Genomic DNA, 10,386 nt, shown 5'->3' with positions numbered 1-10,386 from the left:
TATCAGGCAAAACAACATTCTTAATTTCACTATTCTCAACATTCTCAATGACTGAACATTTGACCTTTAAAACAGCCTTATCAGATTTATGTTTAGGCTTAGGCACAAATGTCTCCTTTCTAGCTTTAGGAGGACTAGCAGTCTTAGACCTATCATGCTTTCTATTATTCACATGCTGACGAGGAGTAGTCTTATCATTAGAAGCATGCTTACCATTAAAATAAGCAAACAACAGATTAAAAGCACAAGACATACAATCAGGAACACCACATGCTTTATGAGAAGGATTAACAATAGGCGGCAACTTATGCATGGTAGACATGGCATTTGTGCTATCCAACTCATGTGTGTCTGAGTTAGTCTCAGTTGCTTTCACAACCTTGACTGGAACTTTTGACACACTTGACTTGGAGACAGCTTTCCCATTAGCATTATCTTCAGCACGGATTTCTTCTTGAATAATAAAAGAGGTCTCATCAAATGGTTCAGCAATTGATTCCTTATAGAGGGATTCATCAACACCCTTAAGCACATGTGGTACTTCCCTGCCTTTAGCACATACATGAGGAGGGGAGTTTATGCCTAATTTTCCAATAGCAGCATTGTAATCATAACCTATTCCATGTGTTTGATTAACAGCTTGCTTATCGTAAAACTCTTTGGACTTCGAACAAGAATTAAAGTAAGCTTTAACCTTAGCCTCAAGACCGGTGATCTTGTCTTTGAGAATAGTTTCGAGTTGTCTATAACTGTCAACTCTATTCTCTAGAAAAGATACTTGGTCTTTAAGTTTATCTTGATTAATGTGCACAAGTCTTAATTCATTGACCTCTTTCTCAAGGTCTTTGATTTGTTGATTTAACAATTCATTATCACGACGAGCACAATCTAAGTTACCTCTTAGATGATAAACCATTTCAGCATCAGAAAGTTTTAGCTCTTTTCTTGACGATGAGGTGCTTGCATCACTAGCCATGAGAGCAAGATTCCCAACTTCTTCATCTTCACTGTCAGTATCATCCCAGCTTCTTCCCTTTGCCAGGTACGCCCTTTCAGATTTACTCTTCTGATTAGAATCGTAAGAGTTCTTCCTTGCTTGTTTTGGCTTCCTGCATTCTGTGGCAAAGTGTCCCAACTCATTACAGTTGAAGCATCGAATGGTGCTTCGATCAACCATCCCTGTTTTATACCCACCACTGCTGGTGTTAGAGGATGAAGATCCACCTTTCTGGAATCTGTTGTAGTTGGACTTGTACTTGAACTTGGGATTCCTTTTGAATCTGACATTTGAGAATCTCTTGACAATCAGGGCCATTGACTCATCCTCCAATTGCTCCAGTTCTTCCAAGGAATAATAATCATCTCCTGATTGATTTGTAGTAGGTGAATCAAATTCTGCTACTATCACATTATCTTCAACCTTGGAAGACTGTACCATTCTATCTGACTGTTGAGATTGTTGTTGATATAGTGGTTGTTGTTGTTATTGTTCATCAGCTACCAGAGCAGTAGACGTGCTGACCACTCTTCCTTTCCCGTAAACTTCCTTCTGCTGAATCTGCTCCAACTCATAAGTCTTTAACACACCATAGAGCCTTTCCAAAGAAATCTCACTCAGATCTCTTGCTTCTCTTATGGCAGTGATTCTATGTTCGAGATGAGTTGGCAGTGTTAAAAGGAACTTTTTATTGACCTCCCTGATGGAATAGTATTTACCATTAATGTTCAGGTTGTTGATCAATGCATTGTACCTCTCAAACACTTCAGTGATTCCTTCTCCTGGATTAGATTTGAAGTATTCATACTCAGAGGTTAGGATTTCTAGTTTGTTCTCCCTAACTTCCTCTGTGCCTTCATTAATAATCTCAATAGTTTCCCAGATATGTTTAGAATCTTTACAATTCATCACATGTCTGTTCATTAGGGGATTAAGGGAATCTACTAAGATTAATTGAAGGCTAGCATCCAGGGAAGCTTCTTCTATTTCAGCAGGAGAGAAGTCCTCAGGATCCTTCACATAAGTTCTCGCTTTGGTGATCACCACATCATTCTCTATTACCTCTGGTTCAATAACCATAGGAATTTTTGGACCCTTCTTCAACACTTGCAAATATTTGGGATTAGCAACCTGTAAAAACAGTAGCATCTTCTTCTTCCACATCACATAATTTTCTTTATCGAAAAGTGGAATTTTAACGGTTCCAACTTTTTGTGTAGTCATTATGAATTTTTGAGTGAATAAAAATTCAAGAAGTGAAAGAAACACAAAAGTCTAGGATCTTGATTTGTACGTTAATCAGAAGGCTCTGATACCAATTGTTAGGTCCCAATTTGTTTGTAGAAGGGGGGGGTTGAATGCAAACAATACCGTTTCGTCGAATAAAATGCGGAATAAAATTGTGAAACAAAATTCAAGTTAAATAAAACTTTTATTAAACTTGAAAGGTGTTACAACTACGGTATCGATTACAAGGGATTAATCTCAAATCAATTATTACAAATTTAGAATAAATTCGACATGAACTTTTTCTATTTTTGTAATTAAAAGATCAAATGCTAAAAGCGATTTGAGATTAAGTTCTAGGGATTTTAATCCGCTAGATTGATATACAAGAACAAGATAAGTAATTCTAGTGGTTTGGATTTAACATTAACAAACTAGAATATTTGATCTTGAATAAGCAGATGAATGATGAAATATTTTCTTTTGTTTTCTGCTGTGTTTTCTTGTTCTGTATGTGCTGCTCTGTTTTTGCTGAGTTATGTGTTGATATTGTCTTCTGCTTTCTTTTAAACAATCACAGCCGAAGTTGTTGAACTGGTGTGACAATCTATTTGAGCTTGAAGGACTTTCGGTGAGACAATCTATTAGAGCTAGGAAGACAATTAAAATGAACTAGCAAGACTTTCGGTATGACTATTGATTGTCATACCGATTGTCATAGTAGTACAATTGAAATTGTTTTTCTGAATACATAATTGATTTTAATCTAATTGAAAATTCTATCAATACAATCAACTGAATTAGCAAGACATTCGGTATGACTATCAATTGTCATACCGATTGTCATACTAGTACAATCAGTTGTCTTTTTTTAGAATTATCACAGATTTTAATCAATTAACATTCTGAAAATCCTTAATATTAATTCTAAATTAATTAATCAATTTAATTCAATTAATCAATAAATTAATCCTTGCAGATATAATTTATTCTCTTAATTAGATTATATGACTTAATTAATTAATAGAGAATTAATACTATCCCTGAGCAGCATCCCTTCTTCTGACAATCTTCTGAAAGTCTCTGAGACTTATGAATCAATTCCGTCACTTCAATGCTGACACTCGATGTACTGTCTGGTTCATGAGTGACTAACTTTCATGACGTTTCTTCATGTCTTGACTTTGTTGTTCTGATTGAATTCTTGTAATAAATGATACCTTGACGAGATCTCTGTCACTTGATTAAATCCACGATTTTGATTTATATCACTGAGGCATGATCAAATTCTTGAACTTCTTCCAGTGAATCTTCAAGTCTGCAGATGAACAATGTTTCTTTATTCTTTGACAGATGTTACTTTGTGAGATCTCTCTGATGCTTGATCCACTATTTACTTATTACATTCTTATTTGAGTTGAGTTAAATACTCGAATAAACGAGTAGGCTATGACATATGCCTTTCAATGGTTGATCGGGGCACCATTAGATGCTATAACTGCAATGAGTTGGGACACTTTGCCACAGAATGTAGGAAGCCAAAGCAAGTAAGAAAGAACTCTGAAAGGGCTTATCTGGCAAAGGGAAGAAGCTGGGATGATACTGACAGTGAAGATGAAGATGAAGGAAATCTTGCTCTTATGGCTATTGATGGAAAAGCTTCATCGTCAAGAATAGAGGTAAAACTTTCTGATGCTGAAATGGTTTATCATCTAAGAGGTAACTTAGATTGTGCACGTCGTGATAATGAACTGTTAAGTTTACAGATCACAGACCTTGAGAAAGAGGTCAATGAATTAAGACTTGTGCACATTAATCAAGACAAATTAAAAGAACAGGTATCTTTTCTAGAGAATAGAGTTGACTGTTATAGAAAACTCGAAATTATTCTCAAAGACAAGATCACCGGTCTTGAGACTAAGGTTAGAGCCTACTTCAATTCTTGTTCGAAGGCTAAAGAGTTCTACAGTAAGCAAGCTGTTAATCAAACATCTGGAATAGGTTATGATTACAATGCTGCTATTGGAGAATTAGGCATAAACTCCCCTCCCCATGTCTGTGCTAAAGGGAGGGAAGTACCACATGTGCTTAAGGGTGTTGATGAACCCCTCTATAAAGCATCAATTGCTGAACCATTTGATGCGACCTCTTCTGTTATTCAAGAAGAAATACGTGCTGAAGATCATGCTTATGAGAAGATTGTTTCCAAGTCAAGTGAGTCGAAAGTTCCAGTCAAAGTTGTGAAAGCAACTGAGACTAACTCAGACACATATGAGTTGGATAACAATAATGCCATGTCTACCATGCATAAATTGCCTGCTGTTAATCACTCTCATAAAGTATGTGGTGTTTCTAATTGTATGTCTTGTGCTTTTAATATGATGTATGCTTATTTTAATGGTAAGCATGTGTCTGATGATAAGACTACTCCTCGTCAGCATGTGAATAACAAGAAGCATGATAGGTCTAAGACTGCTAGTCCCTCTAAGGCTAGAAAGGAGACATTTGTGCCTAAGCTTAAACAGAAATTTGTTAAGGCTGTTTACAAGGTCAAATGTTCAGTCATTGAGAATGTTGAGACCATTAAAATTAAAAATGTTGTTTTGTCTGACAAAGGACAGTTCTACAAGTATGCCGGGCCCAACCAAGTTTGGGTTCCGAAGAAGGTCTAATCCATTTGAAGTGCAGGGCATTAAACAGGTGTAACCGGTAGTGTGGATTCTTGACAGTGGATCATCAAGACATATGACCGGAGATAGAGCCCTGCTATCAGATGTGGATTGAGAAAGCTGGCCCCCTGGTTACCTTTGGAGATAACAGCAAAGGTTTATCTGAGGGATATGGCTGTTTGCAAGCTGGGAATGTTATCATTGTAATTTTGTATATTGTGCTAGGTTATTATCAGGAAGCAGTATCCAACATATAGCACCAGTGACGAGACTTGGGAATATTACGACATATCAAGCACCTGATGCACATTACACTTGGAATTGGACTCTAGTAAGATGTGTACAAGTGTATTCCTGGTTGGTGAGTCAAAAGAGGAACTCAATGCACCACAGTTCATGGACTTTGCAGCTGCAGATCTATTGGACTATGCAATCTCTTCTTCACAGTCTCACTTCAGGTTGGTATGAACTAGTATACTGCTCAAGCAATCGTCAAGGACATGGTATGGCACTCTAACTGCAGTTACAGTTTTATATGAATAAGTAGAGTCGTCATATTTATAACTATCTTATCACTAGGCACAATCATATTGTTTTATATGTGCAGTGGTATATTGTTTATGCAACATAACAATTAGTATCTAAAGTACTTGACAAGTATCGGTCAATGATATCTTGTTAACATTATATTGCAGATATTTGTAAGCTTTTGACATGAATGAGAATTACTTAGACTTTACCCTAAGTGATCAATGTTTTATCAAAAACTCATTCATATTGAAAAACAAAATCAAACTTCTTTCTACATTATTGATTTCTTATTTCATGTAAAATATTTTGAAATCACTATTGTAAATCATTTTCTCTCTATTACCATATGTTCTGTGTTACAGGTTTAGTCTCCAATGACTTTCTTTCATTAACAGTCATGAGGTTGAAAACCCACAACGTCTATCCCAGACTGTAAAGACAAACATAAAAACAGAACCAACCAACACTCTCTTACCACTAAATGTAGTATGAATGAGCGTGAGGGAGATAGTGCCTAGTGCACCACATAAGGAAGGTTCTGTAGTCAACCCAGTAGCTCTGTCTCATACATAGATGAGTAGTATTTAAACCGAGACAACTGCTAGCCCCCATACATCTTCTCAAAAAGATGTAATGGCTGAAAAGGCTCAAAAACAGTTACTAGATTCATTCTCTCAACAGGGTGAGTCTATTGAATTTTGCCTGTCGGCCAAGGTATCCGATGTAGTGTCACCACTTCAAACATAATCAATTCTTGATGCACAAGGAGAGGTTACACGCACAAAGGATGAGTTGACGGAAATAAGAGTTTCGACCATTTTAAGGTCAGATTCGATTGTTCAAGGTTCGTTAGTGGACCAATTGCCTTTACAGGTGTTAGGAGAGGATACTGATCCAAAAGCCATATGTCAGTGGTCAGTGTCTACCTCCCCAGGCTTAAATCCCCTGGATGCATCTGCGGATAGTGGATCTGACATAGGTGCAGATCGGCAACTTGTTGACAATGATTCAGATATTACCTGATGAGTCACAAGGAAATGTCTTCAGAGACATTAGAAGGGAACTTTGATCTTTATGCTAAATTCGTTGGATCATTGTTTACCTTCCCAGAATTCAAATCTGGAACCCTAAAAGGGAAACTAGCAACTTGTAAATTATGACTCAGATTCATCTGACGAGTTTAACAAGGATGGGGATTTGTGAACTCCCATTGCACCACCTGTGACCTCCTTAAGGATGGCTAAGGTGATTTTCCTTGCAGGTACAGCTGATTTTTGGAGCTATGAGAGGAGTGATACACTTGTGAGAATGAGTGTAAACACGAGTGGAGAGAAGAGTGAAACACATGTGAGGTACACTAAAACACAATCACATACTCACAGTGAGGAAGAAAGAGAAACTACTTGTTATTTCTTTTCCAACCAAGTGAAATATGAGAACTCCTTCAGACGACGGCATACATTCCTTCTTTAAGGGGGAGATAAAAGCTTAAGTAATAGTTTGGAGGATTCCTCAACTAAGGGGGAGAAATAGCAGGGAGGAAGAAAAAGATCCTATATGTACACTACACCACACCATTGTTGTTTGTAACTACGGATCCTATTGTACGGGAGAGGTGGTAAACACAAGGTGATTTCCTAGTAAGGGAAGAAGCTGTTAGGGGAGTACCATTGGTTTTTATCTGCGGATCCTATTGTACGGGAGAGGTGGTAAAACGAAGGTGATCTTCTTTAATCAGTTGATTCTCATAGGGGGAGAAGCAAGAGATATGGGCTTCTCAACAGGAAATGTGGTTGTATAAATGAAGATGGAACTACTTGAAGATATGTTCAGTCTAGAGGAACATCTACTTGGAATCTGGAAAATGTTAAATCTCATCCAGAACTTTTCTGCTATTTACTTTGCATGTATGTTTATATCTTTTTCTTATTTGTTAGTTGAGTTATCCTCTAGGTATTTGTGTGTTATTGTCTAACAAACAAATAGGGGGAGATTGTAAGTCATATGTCATAGACCTATTTGTATATTCGAGGATTCAACTCAACTCAAATAAGAATGTAATAAGTAAATAGTGGATCTACCGTCAGAGAGATCTCGCAAAGTAATATCTGTCAAAGGATTCAGAAACAAAGTTCATCTACAGACTTGAGGAGTTAATTCACTGGAAGAAGTTCAAGAAGTTGATCATGCCTCAGTGATATAAATCAAGATCGTGGATTTAATCAAGTGACAGAGATCTCGTCAGAGTATCATTAATTACAAGGATTTAATCTGAAGAAAATCAAAGTGTCAAAGTCAAGACATGAAGAAACGTCATGGAAGTTAGTCACTCATGAACCAGACAGTACATCGAGTGTCAGCGTTGAAGTGGTGGAATTGATTCATAATTTTCAGTGATTTTCAGAAGATTTGCAGAAGAATGGTTGCTGCTCAAGACTAGAATTAATTCTCTATTAATTAATTAAGTCATCTAATTTAATTAAGAAAATAAATTATATCTGTGAAGAATAATTTATTTATTAATTGAATTAATTGATTAATTAATTCTGAATTAATTCTAGGAATTTTAGGAATTTTCAGAAGTTTAATTGGATTAAATTCAAGCATTAAATCAGCAAGACAATTGAAAATGAACTAGCATGACAATCAGGATTGTCATACCGATTGTCATGCTAGGCCATTGTCAATTGTCTCACCGAAAGTTACTCTAGGAGGATGATTGTCTTGCTAGTTCATTCTGATTGTCATGCTAGTTCATTCAGATTGTCTTGCTAGTTCAATCAATTGTCCTACCGAAAGTCTTGCCAGTTATAGGATTGTCATGCCAATTAAATTCTATTCAGCTGATTGATTAAATAGAAGCAGAGAAGCAGCATCTCAAAAATAATCCAACACACAAGTCAAGAACAAAAGAGCAGCCGCCTTGAAATATAAAATCATCTTCTCTGCAGAAATTCAAGATCAATTTCTAGTTTGTTAATGTTAAATCCAAACCACTAGAATTATTTATCTTGTTCTTGTGTATCAATCTAGCGGATTAAAATCCCTAGAACTTAATCTCAAATCGCGTTTAGCATTTGATTCTAATTATTGCAAAAATAGAAAAAGTTCATGTCGAATTTATTCTAAATTTGTGATAATTAATTTGAGATTAATACCTTGTAATCGATACAGTTGTTGTAACACATTTCAAGTTTAATAATATTTTTATTTAACTTGAATTTTGTTTCACATTTTTTATTCCGCATTTTACTCGATTATTTGGTAACGTTTGTATTCAACCCCCCCTTCTACAAACACATTGGGACCCAACACTTGATAAAGACACTAATAAACACGCATCCAGATTACGGATCGATTCATATAAATACATTTTAAAACATACAACAATTAATCAAAAAAATTTCTGGTCCTTGCGGGGCCACATATAACAACTATAACACGTAATATCATGGAAATAATCATTTTAAACTCATATAAACACGTTATTTTTATTAATTTATCATAAAATATTCACATGATTTTCCCGGATATTACAGATGGTCTAATTTCATGTTTACCTTTTTTTCCTTGTATTGTACTGCTCTAAGCTATTGGCTAATGCTAAAATGTACACAATGTTTAATGATCTAGCAGATCAATATCTTGTTTTTATGATGCAGGTTGCTCTAGTACTTTTCAACTCTCTCATTAAAATAATTGGTAATTTATTTCGGCAAAAAATTGCGGATCTGCAATCCCTGTTGCTCAAAAGCCTACAAGATGACACTAGTACCTGTGTCAGAGTTGCTGCTCTTTAGTTTATCATAACCTATCTTCTATTAATTTGGTGGAATAATTTTTTAGAGTTCTTTTAAAAATTTTATGTCCTACAACTTAATACTTGATATAGGGCGGTTGGGTCTTTTCTGGAGTTCACTTTTGATGAAGTTGAAGTGGTAAGTAATATTGCACTATGCTGATTGTAATTTGTTATAACATTGGATGAAGTTATTATTGACATATAATGCAATGTGTCTACATATATGTGCTTAATTTCAGGTAATTTCTTAGGCAATTGGAGCAAACACATCTTTTTTGTAGCTTCATCCTTCTATTTCTTGTTAAATTTTCACTTACGACCTATATGTATAAATAAATGTCAGAACGACCACATAAAGCTCTAGGTTGCTGTATTTATGGTTGTGTGTTCGCATTAATTATAGGAATTAGAATAATATAACTTTATCACTACTCTACACTTGCAGAACAAGTTTTAAGAGTCCGTACCCACAATATTGAATGTGTCAAGGCAATGCCTTGCTTCTGGTGATGAGGATGTTGCTGCAATTGCTTTTGAAATATTTGATCAGCTGGTTGAATCTTCTGCACCTCTTTTTGGTGAATCAATTAGATCTATTGTGCAGTTCTTACTTGAAGTGTGGTCGAGTCCAAATTTGGAATCAAGCACACGCCATCATGTACACAAATCACATTAGCTTAATTATCTATGTTACCTTATAGTTTGATTGCTCTACTTCAATGTAAGCGGCCTTTCCTCTTTCATTCCAGGTTCTTCAACTAATTTCCTGGATTGCAAAGTATAAATTCAATTCTTTAAAAAAGCACAAGTTGAGCATTCCCATCCTTCAAGTTATGTGCCCATTGCTTGCAGAATTAGAAGAGTTGTTGATAGGCCAAGGGATCCTGCCAACTAGAATGAAATTGCAGATTGTGGCCACATTATCAATTCCAGTTATTGCAAATGGGGACGTCTTCGAGTATGAAGATTTTTAGTGAAGTATGGCCGCATTATCAATTCATGTAACATTTTAACTTAAAAATATTGTGATTATCGTTCTTCTAGACTAGTATTTGATGTTTTATTTAAGTAGTTTAATTTAGTTCTTTTGTGATTAGTAATAAGTTTGGATGGTTTGTATAAATGATATTGTTGTATTAATGATTTGGTTTTTAAGATCG

This window comes from Apium graveolens, chromosome 3, assembly GCF_009905375.1.
Source record: "Apium graveolens cultivar Ventura chromosome 3, ASM990537v1, whole genome shotgun sequence".
Lineage (NCBI taxonomy): Eukaryota > Viridiplantae > Streptophyta > Magnoliopsida > Apiales > Apiaceae > Apium > Apium graveolens.
This window is presented reverse-complemented; position numbering follows the sequence as displayed.